Here is a 17,418-nt window from a genome sequence, read left to right as displayed (position 1 = left end):
ATTAAATATATCAGAAAGAGATAAAGAAAAAGTTAATCTAAAAAAGTACGTTTTCAACGAAAAGATAAACTATCCCGTGACCAAATTACATCTACAAATTTATAACTAAATATTTGCTCATTAATATATATATATATATATATATATATATATATATATATATATATATATATATATATATATATATATATATTAATGAGTTCATATTTAGGTGTCCGCTGATTGGTTGTTTTTGTTTACGGCATATCAACCTTTTTCAGGTTATTTAATGCCGATTCTAGTTATTTTTAGGAACGATTTTTAATGGAGTATATTTGTTATTTAAGTCGGATTCTATTTAACCCATACTTGGGACCCTAACAGGTACTACAACTCCGGGTCAGAGTGGACCTGGGAGAAATGGCAATTAAAGGGTCGCTCCACACTCCCCAAGGCCCGCAAGGTGGAGCCTCACCATCGGATATAGTTTTAGATCATATCCAGGGCCCATATTTAGGTGTAAATATATTAAACAACATATATAGTTAGTTGTATTTAAATAAAATAAATATAAAATTATAAAGGATAAATAATCAGTTATATATATATGTCATATATATATATATATATATGTATATATATATAGCTAAATATATATAAATCATAAATTTATATATATAAATATAAAATTATAAATAATAAATAATCAGTTATATATATATAGGTCAAATATATATATATATATATAATTTGATATATATATGTCAAATATATGAATATAAAAGTATAAATAATTAATAAGTTATATATACATAAGCCAAATAAATATAAAATTATAAATATATTATATAATGCATATAATTATATATAAGTCACATTTAGTCATAAATATTATATATATATATATATATATATATATATATATATATATATATATATATATATGCATGTATATCACTTTTTGTGTGTGTTCCATCCCCGTACCTTCCGAAACGGTTGAGCCTATCTTTTGCAAATTTAACACAAAGCAAGTTTATATGTCCGGCAGTATTTTTTAGATATATTTTGTACAAAAATTAATCCGATAATTATGGAAATTCGAAATAATCTGATCTTAAAATAGTTTTCCTCTCTTATAAATAAAAAATAATAATTTACAGAGAATATTTCACCGGCCAAGGAAAATAATAAAATCTTAGCAAATCATTTCCTCTTAAAAAAAAACAAAAAAACACAGACTTATTATAATCCGGATATATAGGTTAGTGACTTTGCATTCGACTACAGATAAATGATTCACTGTTCAAGTCCGGTTGTACCTCACCATTTCATTTTAATTATTTTGTATTAATGAGTTCAGTTTACGATAAAAAAAAAGAAGTACCATTAAAAATTGCCGAAGATCATTTCTTACTTTGTATATTTTAAAACAAAATATTAATCAAAAGTGCTATTTTCATCTTTAAGACTAAATATCAACTAACGTGATACTGTAAACAAACAGAGATAGAATTTGATGAGCAACATTATAACTATTATTATTTTATATTTTGCTAATTTATATATATATATATACATATATATATATATATATATATATATATATATATATATTATTTTATATTGTACTAGCATGGGTGCCAGGAGCTGTATGTTGAGAGAAAAAAAAAGGTCAATTTTTTTATTTTGACCCCTATTATGACCCCTTAAAATTTATTTTTTGGGGCTCAAATCCAGTTATTAAGTTAGATCCATGTCGAAGGAACCTATATAAAAAATTTCAAGTGTTTAGACCCAAAATTGTCGGAGGAGTTTGGTAGAGTTCTCAAAGGTCAAATCGTTGAACTTTGACCACTTTTTTGCCAAATTTCTGGCCAAAAACGGATCACATCGATTTTTCTAAATCTCCGTACCCTGTATATCAAATTTGGAGTCTGTAGACTAAAAATTGAGAGAGTTATTGCGTAGGGAAATGTGCACAGACACACAGACGCACACACAGACACGTTCACTTTTATATATATATATATATATATATATATATATATATATATAGGTAGATTGGGTAACAGCTAAGTTTGGTCAGATACTTTTCTAAAGTAATGGTCCGACTTAGCAGTATCAGTTACCTAGCATCAAATCTTACAAGCAAGGATTTATTTGGGGGGTAATTTTTTAAAAAAGTGAACGCAGTTTGGAAACAAGTGTAGCATACATGGTCTCCCGTTAATGCACAGTGCACGAGACATAAAAAAGACTAAGTTCAGCATCCCTCTCTCCAATTTAGCATCAAAAGTCTCCAGGCGACGTCAAATCCTAGTTAAAATAAACAAACGGTGAAGTTTTAAGCCTTAACATATATAAATTTGAGTTCTGCACCATGCAAAGAAGAAGTTCATCGTTTGCCCCCTATTTAATCCCGAAAGTCCTCAAAGACTTAACATATTTTCAAAACTGCTAAATAGGCATAAACAGAAAATTTTGGACAAATATGGTAAAATAGTTCACAAAGTGGAGTGTTTTTATTAGCTCTAAAAGAGCCCCTGGGGCACATCCAAGGGTTCTTGTGAAGTATAGACAAACAAAATTATACAGAAATCAGTTAGTTACAACTTTTCAAAAAGTTTTATAAAAATGCAAAGCATCAAATTTTTTTAATAAGTACAAAAGTGTCAATTTTTTCCATTTTAAACCGAAAGCCACACCACGGGGGAGGGGGGGGGCAACCGGAGCTTTCCCGGAAAATCAGTTCTGTTACTTTTTACTCATATCATGTTTAATGTTTGTGCAAAATTTCAAAAAATTCCAAGGTGTAGTTATTGAGAAAAGTGCGGACAGACAAGCGGACGAACGGATAAGGGTGAATTTAGAGGTCCACTCTCCTTTTGTCGGGGGACCAATAAATGTTACAGAAGATACTCATAAACGGGAAGCGAAAGAAGATAAATGCATAGAAAATAGAGAGGGGACAGAGGAAAATGGTTGGGAACAAGATGGGTTTTGTCTTACATTAACTGCATTTATTCTACAAATTGGCAATCATCTTTAAGCCGTAAGTGATGTTTCAGAGCAATTTTGATCCTTTTCAACATTACGGCTTCCGATTCAAATAAACACCAAGCGAGACTAAGATCAGCTTACACGTTTCCTCGCCGTACAAATAATAAACATGCGTTAAAACAGTGTACTCGGTTCTCATAACATGCCTTGTTTTCTTTTTCTTTTTCTTTGCACGCAAGAGTGTCAGTTTTGCGTTCAGAAAATAGTTTTCCTTTTTTTAAACGTACAAATAAATCCGCATGATTGTAAGCAAAATCAGAATCTAAATAGCATTTTGAAGTACTTTATATCCTCCAAGCTAGTAAACAGATGATTAAGACATGTAATATATAAATAATAATAATGTTGTAATATATAAATAATAATAATAATAATAATAATAATCTATAATATAAAGCTGAATGTGTGTGTTTGTGTGTGTTTGTGTGTGTGTGTGTGTGTGTGTGTGTGTGTGTGTGTGTGTGTGTGTGTGTGTGTGTGTGTGTGTGTGTGTGTGTGTGTGTGTGTGTGTGTGCCTGGTCACGTATAGACTCCTATATGGTTGACTATTTCAAAAAAACTGATTACATATAATGATAGAAGATGTATCGAGACACAGGAATGAGTATGTTTGATCTGGCAGAACGATGGTTCATTAAAATTGTGGAGTCTGCGTTCGCGCCTGATCCACAAAGTATGAAAAAAAAAAAAAAGAAAACCGTTTACAAGTGTATTTGATATAGATGTAAATAAGAATACTTTGATAAGTATGTTTTAACTTAAATAGGGATGGTATAATAAAATTGTGGGGTCTGCGTTCGCGCCTGGCCTCCGTAGAATGGAAATATGTCACAAAGTTTAACAAGGTTTTTTAATATAGATCCACAAAATATTGTGATAAGTGTTTCAGTGTGAACAGGTATGGTATAATAAATTATGGAGTTTATCTATTTTATTTTTACTTTCATCATATTTTGCTTTGGTTTTGATGCCCCCAAATTCAGCCGAAATTTACAACCCTTCCATTTCATAACCTATCATACTTTCATAAATCAGAGTCCATTTTCTGTAAGCTGTTTTTGAACCCAGTCAACGACGAGTACTTTTGCTAGTAATATATATATATATATATATATATATATATATATATATATATATATATATATAAAACAGATGATAAGACATGATATATATATATATATATATATATATATAATATTTTCGTTTCATAATACTTATTACGTACTTTCAAACTTTCACTTTATGGTTTTTACAAATAATTTACATTGAGAAAATTTGGAAATAAAGATGAAACATTGCTGGTTACATAATTTTCGATATTGTATTTTTTCATTTTCCACCGTTAAGTTATTTTTCCATAATTATCGCGTGCATATTCATATATATGTATATACATATGCACATATATATGTGTGTGTGTGTGTGTGTGTGTGTGTGTGTGTGTGTGTGTGTGCGCGCGCATGCGTTCGTGCGTGCGTGTATGGCTAGGTATCCTTTCCCTAATTTATTTACCTTTTGTGTACCAAAGGTACTTAAGCTTTTATGCATTTATTTTCTAATCGCCTTTATATTTTATATGCTAGTTAGCATGCCGCAGAGTAGATTGTAATCTATATTAAAATAAATAAATAAAAAATAAAATGATTATATTAGTAATATAAAGTATAATATAAGAATAAATCTTGTAATATATAAAAAAATAAATCTTGTAATATATAAAAAAAATAATAAATCTTGTAATATAAGAATAAATCTTGTAATATATAAAATAATAAAAAATGTTGTAATATATAAAATAAAAATAAATCTTGTAATATATAAAATACTAATAAATCTTCGAATATATAAAATAATAATAAATCTTGTAATATATAAAATAATAATAAATCTTGTAATATATAAAATTATAATAAATCTTGTAATATATAAAATAATAATAAATCTTGTAATATATAAAATAATAATAAATCTTATAATATATAATATAAAAATAAATATTGCAGTATATAAAATAATAAATCTTGTAATATATAAAATAATAATAAATCGTGTAATATATAAAATAATAATAAGTCTTCTAATATATAAAATAATAATAAATATTATAATATATAAAATAATAATAAATCTTGTAATATAATAATAAATCTTGTAATATATAAAATAATAATAAATCTTGTAATATATAAAATAATAATAAATCTTGTAATATATAAAATAATAATAAATCTTGTAATATATAAAATAATAATAAATCTTGTAATATATAAAATAATAATAAATTTTGTAATATATAAAATAATAATAAATCTGGTAATATATAAAATAATAATAAATCTTGTAATATATAAAAAAATAATAATAAAGTAATATATAAAATAATAAAAAATCTTCTAATATATAAAATAATAATAAATCTTGTAATATATAAAATAATAATAAATCTTGTAATATATAAAATAATAATAAATCTTGTAATATATAAAATAATAATAAATCTTGTAATATATAAAATAATAATAAATCTTGTAATATATAAAAAAATAATAATAATAAAGTAATATATAAAATAATAATAAATCTTCTAATATATAAAATAATAATAAATCTTGTAATATATAAAATAATAATAAATCTTGTAATATATAAAATAATAATAAATCTTGTAATATATAAAATAATAATAAATCTTGTAATATATAAAATAATAATAAACTTTGTAATATATAAAATAATAATAAATCTTGTAATATATAAAATAATAATAAATCTTGTAATATATATAAAAATAATAATAATAAAGTAATATATGAAATAATAATAAATCTTCTAATATATAAAATAATAATAAATCTTGTAATATATAAAATAATAATAAATCTTGTAATATATAAAATAATAATAAATCTTGTAATATATAAAATAATAATAAATCTTGTAATATATAAAATAATAATAAATCTTGTAATATATAAAATAATAATAATCTTGTAATATATAAAATAATAATAAATCTTGTAATATATAAAAAATAATAATAATAAAGTAATATATACAATAAAAATAAATCCTCTAATATATAAAATAATAATAAATCTTGTAATATATAAAATAATAATAAATCTTGTAATATAATAATAAATCTTGTAATATATAAAATAATAATAAATCTTGTAATATATAAAATAGAATAAATCTTGTAATATATAAAATAATAATAAATCTTGTAATATATAAAATAATAATAAATGTTTCAATATATAAAATAATAATAAATCTTGTAATATATAAAATAATAATAAATCTTTTAATATATAAAATAATAATAAATGTTTCAATATATAAAATAATAATAAATCTTGTAATATATAAAATAATAATAAATCTTGTAATATATAAAACAATAATTAATCATTGTAATGTATAAAATAAAACAAATGTTGTAATATATAAATAATAAAAAATATTGTGATATATGATATAAGAATAAATTTTGTAATATATAAAATAATAATAAATATTATAATATATAAAATAATAATAAATGTTGTAATGCATAAAATAACAATAAATTTTGTAATATATAAAATAATAATAAATATTGTAATATATAAAATGATAATAATTGTTGGAATACATAAAATCATAATAAATTGTGTAATATATAAAATAATAATAAATCTTCTAATATATAAATTATAATATAATTATAATAATAAATCTTTTAATATATAAAATAATAATAAATGTTGTAATATATAAAAAATAAACAATTTTGTAATATATAAAAAGTAATAATTCTTGTAATATATAATATAATAATAAATCTTGAACCCTGGACAGACAAGTCGAGAAGTCTATGACCAAGCCGGATTGGAGAATGCCTCAAAATGTACTCGATATCGGTTGCTGAAAGAAATGGCAACGTCTGTTAAGCCTGTGAAAATCCTTCATTTAAGCAATATCACATTCAAAACACATTGAAATGGGCAGAGGACAACATGAAAACGGATTTTTTCAAAGTTTTGTTCATGGATGAAGTGCGTCTCACTCTTGATGGCTCAGAGGGCTGGAGCAAGGGATGGGTCCTAGATGGACGACATCGTCATCAGCGTTTAAGGCGCCAACAATGTGGTGGTGGGATGAGTATTTGGGCTGGGATTATCGGAGGTATTTTAGTTGGCCCATGGAGTGTCCCAGAAGGCGTAAAAATGACGTCAAATGCTTACATAGCTGTTCTGAAGAGCACTTTGAACCAGGGCTGAAGAAGCAAGGTCGACGTTCAGAAGAACCATTATTTTTATGCAGGATAATGCTTCCTCGCATACAGCAAACAAAAGCAAAGAGTATTTGCCACAACTGGGGTTCTCTGGGCTACGGCAGATTGAGTGACCTGCAAATTCACCAGATTTGAACCCAATTGAGAACCTTTGGAGTATCATGAAGCGACGCCTTTATGCAAGTGGACGCCAATTAAAGAGCAAAGATGAGTTGTGAGATGCTCTCCAAGAGGTATCGCGAGGAATAACTGTTGACGAAATCACAAATTTGACTAATTCTGTGAACCAACGTTTTTTACAAGTCATTCATAAAAAAGAATCGTATATCCCCTATTAATTATGTTAACGTAGAAATTTCAATAAACAAGTTATGGGTATGTTGTGTTTTATCTCAACCTCGTTAATAACTTGACACACTGAAATCAACAGATATTCCTATCTTTTGCCATAGTTTCGCTATGCTTTAAATATTTTTATTTTCTGAGTGGAGTAGCTGAATAATATTGTACGCACTTTCTCATAGTTTCATGGATTTTTATCGACTCAGTCATTAAATATTTTCAAAAATGTAAGCTCGTTAATAATTTGATAGACGGTGTAGACCAACAATTGTCTGAGTAATTTCGTAGAGACCGCAGAGGTAAATTTTTTATAACTTTCACATCAGTTTTGATCCCTTAACATTTATTATTTTGGTCTCGAATCAACATAAAAAGTTTTACCCATGACCATGTTACCTACATCTAAAATTTCAAGTGTTTAGACCCAGAATTGGCAGAGAAATTTAGTAGAATCTTAAAAGGGCAACTCTTTCAACTTTGACCTTTTGGCAGCCAGATTTTCCGCCCCAAAACTGATTAAAATGCTTGCCGTATGTCTGAATACCCGTTATGTATAAAGTTTAAATGTTTAGAACCAACATTAGCTGAATAGTTTGCTAGAGACCGCAAAGATCAAATCTTTTGAACTTTGATTCCTTGGCAGCTGAAAATTTCGACCCAAACATTAAAAAGCTTGTTCTCTCACTGAATACCCTTCATGAAAAATTTCAAATGTTTAAACCAGAAATTGGCTGAGTAATTTGGTAGAGACCGCAGAGGTCAATCTTTTAAAACTTTGACCCCAAATTTTAACCCCTTAATATTTATTTTGGGAGCCCAAATTAAATTAAAAGTTTCATCCATGTCCAAGTAACCTAAATTTAACATTTCTAGTGTTTAGACGCAAAATTGGTGGAGGAGTTTTGTAGCGTTCTCAAAGGCCAAATCGTTGATCTTTGACCCCTTGACAGCCAAATCTATGGCCAAAAACCGACCAAGAAGATTTTTCCAAATCTCAACGACCCTTATGTCAAATCTCGAGTCTGTAGACTGAAAATTGGCAAAATTATTTGGTAGGGAAATTTACACACACACACACACACACACACACACACACACATTTTCACTTTATATATATATATATATATATATATATATATATATACATACATACATATATATATTCGCACATCGCACATTCGTGATCGAGCATTTTATTTGATTGCTTTTCATCTCCTCCTGACACCCACAATATATATATATATATATATATATATATATATATATATATATATATATATATATATAGATAGATAGATATAGATATATACATATATATATACACGAGGGGCGTGCAATAAGTAATGCTCCTGACCCATTTCCATTTGTCTGATCTAGCTGAAATTTTGCATGTGCAATGATTTATATCTCTACGGGTTATGTGGCAAATTACAGCTCTGAACTAATTGTGGTTTCTGTTTTACATGTGTTTGAACTGATTCAGGTGTGAAATGGAGCCTGTTGAATGTTGAGCAGTGATACGATTTTTGTATTTGAAAGGACGCACACCACAGGAGACTTTTGATGAAATGAAAGAAACCTATGGTGATAATGCCCCATCATATGGCCTTGTAAAACGCTGGCATCGTGAATTAAAACATGGCCGGAAGTCTGTGGAAACAGCTCCCAGAACCGGTCGCCCCCCCCCTTCTGACATTGATGAGGCATCTGTCCGTCAAGTTGAGGCTGCTATTTTGGAAAATCGGCGCATTACTATTCGCCAAATAGCCCAAGATGTCAAGATTAGTACAGGGTCTGTGGAAACTATCATTCATAACCATTTGCATATGCATAAGGTGTCTGCCAGATGAATTCCAAGGTTGCTCACACCATTCCAGAAGCGAGAACGCGTCGTGTGCTCGAGGATGAATTTGAAGATGGGCCAAGAAGATGAGTCAAAGTTTTTCAAGAAACCTGGGTCAATCACTGTGATCCAGAGACCAAAGCTCAGTCAATGCAATGGAAGCACTTGAATTCATCACCGCTAAAGAAGGCAAGGATTCAGCCCTCCGCTGGCAAAGTCATGCTCACAGTCTTCTGGGATCAGGACGGAGTAGTGTTGACAGATTTCCTGGCAAAGGGTACCACGATAACAGGAGCCTATTATGCTTCACTTTTGAGGAAATTATGGGAAGCTATCAAAATCAAGAGGCGGGACAAGATCAACAAAGGTACCCTTCCCCTGCAGGACAACGCTCCGGTCTACAACTCGCATGTCGCCAGATAAGAAGCACGGGCGTGTGGTTATGAAATCCCCTTCCATCCTCCCTACTCTACTGACATTGCACCCTTTGACTTTCACCTCTTCCCAGCCATGAAGTTGTTTTTGAAAGGAAAGCGTCCCCCAGATGATGCAGCCTTGATTTCTAAAGTCACGTCGTGGTTGGAGGACCAACCTGGGGTGTTCTACAAAAACGGTCTCCAACGAATGGAGAAATGCATAACTCTGGGTGGTTCCTATGTACAGAAAGACTAATAACTGTGCCAAGTTTCGCTGCTCTACTGCTATGGGAAGTTGGTCAGGGGCATTACATATTGTACGCCCCTCGTATATATATATATATATATATATATATATATATATATATATATATATATATATATAAACTATGTTGATATGTTTATAAACTTTTATGTAGATTATTACCTTGTAAACTAATGAACAAATCACTATAAATTTTAACGGATAACTGTTAGAGAAAATGAGACTAAATTTATTTTAATTTAGTTTTAGATAAACGTGTTAGCAAGAGAAGGGAACTCTTCATGAAAACTCGTATATTCCGATTGAGAGAAAATTTAGCAATATATATTTTAGGCTTCAATTAACAAGTATTCGTCACACCGCAGTTTCTTTAGTTTTAGAAGAGATAATATCGGTACAACCTTTTATTTCAATATTTAAATAATCAAATTCGCATTAACGTTTACACTCATAAAACAATTTTCTTTGAAATTTTTGTTTTTTAAAAGCTTTAAATCTTTAGTTTTAAATATTAGGCAGTTCAAAAACCTAAAAATCATTTAATGAATTTTGATTAAAATTGGAATCAGGATACTAGATATAATATTTAGCATTATGTTTTTTTTTTTTTTTAGTGTTATGTTATTTTTATACAGTTCTCTTCTTGTGAATGAAAAAAAAAACTCAGCTGAGATCGAAACCAAAACATAATGACAGTGAGTCAAGTACGATAACCACCAGCCAACTTGACACGTCATTTGCAAAGTGTATTTAAACCTTACGCTTTACGTAAAGAATCTCTCATGTAGACAGTTCACGCATGCGTATTCGTGAAACAGTTGACATATAGATAAAAATCAGACGACCGCCACGTACCAATTTTTCAATTTTGGCGACTTAACAATTTATTGTCTGGATGGAAAAAGATTAAAAAGTTTTCCACGTGTCTGAATAACCTATATATGACATTTCAAATCTATAGGTTAAAAATTCGTTGAGTATATAGGTTGAGAAAAGGTCTGAAACCTTTTTAATTTTTGTGTTTTAATTTTTCTTGCCTGATGAAATCAAATATGATTAAAACGGTCTGCACATCGTAGCAAGATATGACTATATTTACATAAATAATAATAATAATAATAATAATAATAATAATAATAACAAGAAAGAAAAATCCTGTCAAATCGTAGATTTTGCTGCCCCAGCTGAACACAGGGTGAGTATGAAAGAAAAGGAGAAATGAAGCAAATACACAGAGCTAGCCAGTGAGTTAAAAGGGATTTGGATGATGAAGAAAATCAAAATAGTACCGAAAATAGTAGGAGCACTAGGGACAATTCCGAAAAACTTCGAAAAAAGAATGTCAGAAATTGGAATCAAAGGAATACCTGCAAAGGTACAACGACTAACGATAATGAAAACGACTGAAATATTAAGGAAACCCCTAGAATGCGAAGAATAATACAAGAAGACAATATAACGAATAAGCGTTACAGGGAATGAAGAACCCCGTTCTACTCCCCCATCATGCATCTCCCTCATAGTTTCACCACCGCTCCTCCCAATAAAAAAGTGACACCAAAGAGCTGAGAAGGGTCCAGAAGGACTGAAAGACCGAGGAGAGAGCGCCAGCCAGACCTCGGTTGGACAAGCGCAAAGAGAACTGAGACTTTGGGGAGGCTTAGTGCCACCAAATTCTAGCATAAACCAATGGCCACTGCCGTCGAGAAATCAATGGTAAGCGGCTGTTGCGATGATGCAAATTCATTTTCAAATGCTATCGAAGGAGGTAGAGAGAACTGGACGTCTGGGGAGACTTGTTGTCACTCAGCTTCCAGAGAACACCACAGGTTTCCAATCAGATCGTGTGTTGACTTGTATGAAAGCTCCATGTGAGCCAATAATAATAATAATAATAAATAATATATATATATGATATGCTTTTAAACTGTTATGTAGATTATTACCTTCTAAACTAATAAACAAATCACTATAAATTTTAAGTCTAGATAAAATTTAAGTCTAGATAAAACTAATAAACAAATCACTATAAATTTTTACTCTAGATAAAATTAGGCTAAATTTATTGTAATTTAGTTTCATGTAAACGTGTTTGCCTATGAATGAAATTCCAACTCTCTAGATTAAGAATTCGTTGAGTATATAGGTTGAGAAGTGTCATACACACACATTTTCACTTACATATATGTGTGTGTGTGCGTTTGTGTGTATGTGTGTGTGTTTGTAAAAGATATAGAGTACCTATTTACAATGTCTCCCCACAGGACAGAGTTAGACACCAGGGTCGTTTTTTAACGTGGAGAAAAGGTACAAAAATAAAAATTGTCTAAGTCATGACGGATTTCTCCTCCACTGAAAGAGAAAGAGAAATGGAAGTGTCGAATCTGAAGAACAGATGGTATTTATTTGCTCCCCCACCGAGCAAATTAGGCACAAGGCCAATTTTTAATGTGAGGAGTGAAGGGAGGGGGAAGGGAAAAAGGGGACCAGCTCCCGAGAGGTGGGAAATGGGAGCTGGTTAAAGGTCAAGTATGTGGGGTTGCCCCCACATCTGGTCCCTGCTTGCAGCATCTGCCGGAACAGATACTACACTTTGATCTTGACCAAAAGGCCAAGGGACAACTGTATCTGCCGGAACAGATGCTACACTTTGATCTTGGCCAAAAGGCCAAGAGTTTGTTTTGTGAAAGATATAGAGTAGAAGAAAAAGAGAGAACGCAAGAGGGTGAGAAACCGTGTGAATGTATGTGGTTATTATGGAAAATGTATCGTCTGTACGTCTATTTATGTAAATAAAGAGGCGCACAGTTTAGTAGAGCAAAATGCAGTCTTGTATCTCCATTGGCATGTACGAGATGGCTTGTCCATATGTCATTATAGAGGCATTCCCTGTTTGATAGGACTTACAGATGCGCCATTTTTACGAGGGAAACAGGATCTGTTACTTTTTGGTAAAGAAAGACATTTCACTTAAGGGCGCACTCCTTAAAATGATGCAAGGTCTAATAGCTAAAAAAGAAAGGGGGGGGTGAATACACAAGACGAGAAAGTGTTTTAAAGAAAGGGAATAGAATGAAAATGGGAAAAGGCAGTCAAAATTTCGAAAAAGAAAAAAAAAAACTTTTAAATCCAGAAATTAAAAAAAAATAGAACAAAATTAAAATATTCAAAAAGTTGTCGCCTTCTTTATCATAGTGGTTTTATAAGAAGAGAAATAAAATAAAAAGCAAGGAGATTCAGCGAAAAAACAATTGAAGCATGCACGGTCCCCCGTGAGTGCACAGCGAACGAGGCATGAAAAACAATGACTAAGTTCAGCCTTCCCCCCCCCGATTTAGTCCCAAAAGTCCCCAGGGGACATTAAATCCTGGTAGAAATTGACAAACAGTGCAGTTTTAGACCTTAACATATGTAAATTTGAGTTCTGCGCCATACAAAAAAAAAAAAATGACTAAGTCCATTATTTGCCCCCCCCCCCGTTTAGTCCCCAAAATCCCCAAGACCTCCTTAACATATGTAAATTTGAGTTCAGCACCATGCAAAACTGCTAAATGAATATACACCGAAAATTTTGGACAAATGGTAAAATAGTCCAAAAAAATGGAGTGTTTTTATTAGCCCTAAAAGACCCCCTGGGACACACCCAAGAGTTATCGCGAGGTATAGACAAACAAAATTATATAGAAACCAGTTAGTTACAACTTTTCTGAAAGTTTTATAAAAATCCAAGGCATCATTTTTTTTTAATAAGTACAAAAGTGTCACTTTTAGCCATTTTAACCCGAAAGGCACCACTAGGAGGGAAACCGGAGTTTTCCCGAAAAATAGTCCTGTTACTTTTTTAGACGTATCATGTTTAATTCTTGTGCAAATTTTCAAAAAATTCCAAGGCGTAGTTATTGAGAAAATTGCAGATGGACGAACGGACGAACGGATATAGGTGAATTTACAGGTCCACCCTCCTTTTGTCGAGGGACCAACAAGTAGGAAAAGAAGAAACGTAAATGAGTATTTCACTACATATAACATTGTACACCTTTTTTTTTAACTGTTTAAAATAATCTTCCGTAACGCGTTGTAGAGGAAAGTCTCGCAAAGACACGGAGGAAAGAGAAAAGTCAATACATTCGACTCGCTCTTTTTCAGTTTTGGAAAAAAGGCGTTTATTCATAATGTTTCCAACAACGTGTTACGTTGTGTGTGCATTTTTTTTTTTTTTTTTTACATGGGGGTCACCACTTACCAAGGCCCGAAGGCCACTCAGGGATAAGTGTTATTGCGTGTATAGTAATCAATGAGGTAGTATTTTAGTAATCATTAGTATTGGGCGTTTTGATAGAGTGTCTTACTTAAGGGGCCGGTTTGTCAGGAGTTTGTTTATGTTGGACTTGAAGACGTCCAAGTTATAGTCAGGTGGGAAACAGGCAAGCGGCAGAGAGTTCCACTGACGTGCAGTTCTATGTTCCATAACGATGTACACGTTGAATAGTGGGGTTTATTTCATCTGTATATTCAGGTACGTGTAAATGCGTGTATGTATATACGTCGTATCATTTAGTTGATAGTCTAGTGTGTATATTTTAACATTTATGTAACAGTTCAAACAGAAAACGATTGACGTGGACGTATCGAAACAGTTGTAGACAAACAGTTCTTTTTAACAGATGTAAATAACACAATACATACCTGAATTATTTACGAACATTTTTTTTAATGATTTCAGCTGACATCTTCAAAGATCGCAATGTTTTTACATCTTGCCTGCCTGAGGAGAAGCCGCTCCCTGCGTCATGGAGAGACCAACTCTCCTTGAGTCGTCTGTTGTCAGTGACGTTCAGCTAATGACTGGTTATAATAATCTCCCCGAATCTACACCTCATCACGTGTCGATGACTCCAACTGCTGACGTAACATAAATCTGATTATTTGTTTATCCAAACCAAAAATTATGTTTTCCTGTATTTTCAAAAATCACATTCTTTTTGTAGTTGTTTATTATTTAGTTGTCAATCACTTTTTCCAAATCTAATTGTTTATTCTTCGAATTATAATAATCGATCCAGCGATCCGCCGTCGCTCAAATCAATTAATAATAATAATAATAATAATAATAATAATAATAATAATAATAATAATAATAAAAATGATTTAACCCTTCGCCTAGCTTGCCACAGTTAATACAGATACTACGCTATGATCACAGCCAAAGCGTCACAACATTACAATCGGCCTGCCTCGTGTTTTAAACAGTCCATTTCTCGCATCGACATGTCTTTTTAAAATGCCCTCGTCACTTACCTGTAGCTAAGCTAAATATCCAGGCTAAATAGAGCACACACAAAGGAACAGGTCAACCAGAGGTCAAATAGACCTTTGTCCGATAAATGCATTCTCATTGGCTGATAGGAAGGGCGCGGTAGATACTAGAAAGCTGATTGGCTGACTAAAATTTCAATAGAAGATGCGCATAACGACAAACAACCACAAAATTCGCGCATACGCCTGAAGAATCCTAGAGTGGATGAAACGCGGAATATTCAGTGTAGCTTAATCGGCATATACATTTTATAACTTACTAACTAGCTCTACCTACGTATTAAGCACTTTTGAAGTAAATACTTTAAGTTTACGCATAAATCTATACTTTCGTATGTTAATTTTATGTGAGTAAATTAAGTAGTTATATATATATATATATATATATATATATATATATATATATATATATATATATATATATATATTATAAAGAAGTGAACCATCGCGTAAATTCAATCAACTAAAATAAGATGGAAAACGGGGTGAGGAAAAGGAAAAAAAATGGGGCAAGTTACATGTAACACATGTACAATTCAATAAAATAAATAAGTCGATTAAAAACAAGATCGTTAAAATACACCCGAAGCGCTTTTCGTTCAGACTAACATTTTCAAGGGTCATAAGTCTGAATTTTTTTTTTTTTTTTTTTTTTTTTTTTTTAGAACATTTGGTAGTGGTATGGAGTAAGAGCGGAGAGGAGATTAAAAAAAAAAACTAACTACCCAAATAATTCTAATTGAAGCCGGAGGTTTCTCTGTTTGCACAAAGTAGGGGGGGGAATGGCAATGATGGCAAGTGCTTCGAGGATAGACAGGTGGAACTTTGTACGTCCTCGGTACAAAACAGAAAAACACTCCGGAGAGAAAACAAGACCGCACTCCTTTTTATCGACCAAGTGTTGGCCGATGGACGATTCTATCAATTGAGATTTTCTGGTGGTACGTTGATGATCTCGGATGAAACGGGGAACATGTTGGGCGATTCTGACCTGAAGACGCTGGGCCGTCTTGCCTATATAGACGGCACCACACCGACATTGAGATTTATAAATAATATTACTTGTTTGAGAGATAGGCAAGACATCCTTACGAAATGAGGGAAGGGCGGTTTTTGTGGAACAAGCAATACGGAGCGATAGAGCACCAAAATTAGAAGACACCAGAGAGGAAATCTTATCGCCAATAAGTTGGCCTTCAGGTCCAATCCAGGGTATCTTAAGGTATACCGGAAATCTACATGGACCGTATTTTGGTAGCTCAGAAAAGGATTGAATTTTCTTATTAATAACTAATTAACTAATGGAGGTGGATATCCATTCATAACAAATAGCAAGTGCCCGATGGGTTAGGTTTCTAATAAGATTAAGTTTCCTAGTTGTGGGTGCAAAGGAATCCCAATTGAGATAAAGACCAGTGAAAGTGGGTTTTCTATAAATAGATGTCATAAAGGAAAGCCCACGTTTAGAAACTAACACATCAAGGAAAGGAGGGGAGTTATCTTTTTCCACCTCCATAGTAAATTTGAGAGAAGGGTGTAAATTATTTAATAAGTGGAAAAAGGACAGCTTCATCATGCGTTGCGAAACAAGAAAAATTGTCGTCAACATAACGCATGTAAAATGCTGGTCTGGGGCACTTGTCAAACAACATCTGTTCTAAAAAGCCCACAAAAATATTGGACAAAGTTGGGCCAGGGGGAGATTCCATAGATATGCCGTCGAACTGGCGATACATCACATCGTTGAAACTAAAGGAAACTGACTTCGTAGCAAGTTCCATGAGTTCAACGAACACCGCCTCAGGAAAAGAGGGGAGGGGCCAGATAATAGAGAGTGAGGGAGTAAGAGGGGGAGATATAGATATATATAGTAGTAAGTTATGAAAATATATATGGTAATTAATCTATATTCTCGTGA

The sequence above is a fragment of the Euprymna scolopes genome, chromosome 8 (genome assembly GCF_053919585.1).
Source record: "Euprymna scolopes isolate OS-2025 chromosome 8, ASM5391958v1, whole genome shotgun sequence".
Taxonomy (NCBI): domain Eukaryota; kingdom Metazoa; phylum Mollusca; class Cephalopoda; order Sepiida; family Sepiolidae; genus Euprymna; species Euprymna scolopes.
The sequence above is the reverse complement of the archived record's forward strand: the minus strand, read 5'-3'. Positions refer to the sequence as shown.